This window comes from Sinocyclocheilus grahami, unplaced genomic scaffold (genome assembly GCF_001515645.1).
Source record: "Sinocyclocheilus grahami isolate Dianchi unplaced genomic scaffold, SAMN03320097.WGS_v1.1 scaffold157.1, whole genome shotgun sequence".
NCBI lineage: Eukaryota > Metazoa > Chordata > Actinopteri > Cypriniformes > Cyprinidae > Sinocyclocheilus > Sinocyclocheilus grahami.
Window position 1 is genome coordinate 979,150 of NW_015505336.1, and position 3,098 is coordinate 982,247.

Consider the following 3,098-nt stretch of genomic DNA (forward strand, 5'->3'; position numbering starts at 1 on the left):
ACACACACACACACACACACTCACACACACACACTCTCTCTCTCTCTCTCTCTCTCTCTCTCTCTCTCTCTCACACACACACACACACACACACAGAGGTGTTTGGTTCGGCAATGAATCGTTCTTATGAGTCGAATCTTTCCTATGAATCAGTTCAACCAGTTCACAAAACCGATCTGAATGATTAGTTAACTAATCGATTATAATTATAATTGAACGGATAGTAAGGTAGTAAGGTTCACAAGCCCACTGCAGTTCTTTGGGAAACCCTGGAGTAATGTAATGTTTAATGTACTTCATGAAGTTGATAACAAATAATGGAATACATTTTCTTTCTCTTAGCTTTTTTAATATCAATATGGTAGCTACATTTAATGGTAAGTTTAAAATAAGTTAGGTAAAAATGTAATCTAGGTAAAAAAGTAACTACAATTTTTATCATGTAATCAGTAATGGAATACAATTTGCAATTAAACTACCCAACATATACATATATATATATATGTATAATATATGTGTGTGTGTGTGTGTGTGTGTGTACGCGTTTTTGTGACAAATGAGGACATAAATTTGTATAATGACAAAGGTATGACATAGGTATTACAAGGAGAAGGTGACTTTTCAGGACATTACCCCATGTCCCCACTTTTCAAAACGCTTATAAATCACACAGAATGGAGTGTATTGAAAATCTGAAATAGCACAAAGTTTCCTGTGAGGGGTAGGTTTAGGGGTAGGGTTGGTGTAGGGCAATAGAATATACGGTCTGTACAGTATAAAAACTATTACGCCTATGGGATGTCACCACTTTTCACAAAAACAAACCTGTGTGTGTGTGTGTGTGTGTGTGTGTGTGTGTGTGTTATGAGTTATTTTACTATACAAAAAGGCCACAACATTTTTTTATTTTACTTAAAGGGTTCTATTATTTATTTTGATAATTCTTACAAAAGGCTTTGACTGTTTACCAAACAAAGTGTTGTTGATCATATTGAAACATAACTACATATTGTTACATTTTCTGTGGGGTCTGCATCACTTTTGATATAATATGTAGACTGTGTATATTTAATACAATGATGCATTAGTTTCAGATTTTAAAGTTAATTTTGTAAGGAAAATTGTAAGGCTATTCGTTATAGTATAAAAATACAGTCTTTTTTTATCTTTATTTAATACGACAAAATAATTTGGTAAGGAAAATAGTGAGGCTATTTATAATATAATATAATATAATAAAATAATAGCTTACAGTGTAAAAATCTTAAACATATAGGTTATAGTAAATTATATTAAAAAATTCATATTACAAAATAGAAGTATATTAAAGTATAAAGTATATTAATACCCTTAAGTATATTAAATAAATGTTTTGGCCTTTTTGTATAGTAAAATAATTCATAACATCTTTAATATAGTAAATTATATTTTAAAAATTATACTACAAAAATATAGTAATATATATATATATATAAACATATACTGTAGGCTATAATGTAATATAATGTAACAAAAATAGTCTATAGTTATATATATATATATATATATACAGGGGGTACGGAAAGTATTCAGACCCCCTTAAATTTTTCACTCTTTGTTATATTGCAGCCATTTGCTAAAATCATTTAAGTTAATTTTTTTTTCCTCATTAATGTACACACAGCACCCCATATTGACAGAAAAACACAGAATTGTTGACATTTTTGCAGATTTATTAAAAAAGAAAAACTGAAATATCACATGGTTCTAAGTATTCAGACCCTTTGCTCAGTATTTAGTAGAAGCACCCTTTTGATCTAATACAGCCATGAGTCTTTTTGGGAAAGATGCAACAAGTTTTTCACACCTGGATTTGGGGATCCTCTGCCATTCCTCCTTGCAGATCCTCTCCAGTTCTGTCAGGTTGGATGGTAAACGTTGGTGGACAGCCATTTTTAGGTCTCTCCAGAGATGCTCAATTGGGTTTAAGTCAGGGCTCTGGCTGGGCCATTCAAGAACAGTCACAGAGTTGTTGTGAAGCCACTCCTTCATTATTTTAGCTGTGTGCTTAGGGTCATTGACTTGTTGGAAGGTAAACCTTCGGCCCAGTCTGAGGTCCTGAGCACTCTGGAGAAAGTTTTCGTCCAGGATATCCCTGTACTTGGCCGCATTCATCTTTCCCTCGATTGCAACCAGTCGTCCTGTCCCTGCACCTGAAAAACACCCCCACAGCATGATGCTGCCACCACCATGCTTCACTGTTGGGACTGTATTGGACAGGTGATGAGCAGTGCCTGGTTTTCTCCACACATACCGCTTAGAATTAAGGCCAAAAAGTTATATCTTGGTCTCATCAGACCAGAGAATCTTATTCAGGTGTTTTTTAGCAAACTCCATGCAGGCTTTCATGTGTCTTGCACTGAGGAGAGGCTTCCATCGGGCCACTCTGCCATAAAGCCCCAACTGGTGGAGGGCTGCAGGGATGGTTGACTTCTACAACTTTCTCCCATCTCCCGACTGCATCTCTGGAGCTCAGCCACAGTGATCTTTGGGTTCTTCTTTACCTCTCTCACCAAGGCTCTTCTCCCCCGATAGCTCAGTTTGGCCAGACGGCCAGCTCTAGGAAGGGTTCTGGTCATCCCAAACGTCTTCCATTTAAGGAATGGAGGCCACTGTGCTCTTGGGAACCTTAAGTGCAGCAGAAATTTTGTAACCTTGGCCAGATCTGTGCCTTGCCACAATTCTGTCTCTGAGCTCTTCAGGCAGTTCCTTTGACCTCATAATTCTCATTTGCTCTGACATGCACTGTGAGCTGTAAGGTCTTATATAGACAGGTGTGTGGCTTTCCAAGTCCAATCAGTATAATCAAACACAGCTAGACTCAAATGAAGGTGTAGAACCATCTCAAGGATGATCAGAAGAAATGGACAGCACCCGAGTTAAATATATGAGTGTCACAGCAAAGGAATACTTAGGACCATGTGATATTTCAGTTTTTATTTTTTAATAAATCAGCATAAATGTCAACAATTCTGTGTTTTTCTGTCAATATGGGGTGCTGTGTGTACATTAATGAGGAAAAAAATAACTGAAATGATTTTAGCAAATGGCTGCAATAT

The 3,098-nt window shown here is 36.2% G+C and overlaps 1 protein-coding gene across 1 annotated transcript in view; it reads left to right on the forward strand.

The window, feature by feature from the left end:
• The first annotated feature begins 102 nt into the window (after window positions 1-102).
• The window catches only part of LOC107592744 (cathepsin L1-like), an 11,503-nt gene continuing 8,507 nt past the window's right edge, over window positions 103-3,098 (forward strand). The window contains exon 1 of the mRNA XM_016282296.1: window positions 103-228. The gene's annotated coding sequence lies outside the window, so the exon portion shown is untranslated. The remainder of the gene's footprint in view (window positions 229-3,098) is intronic.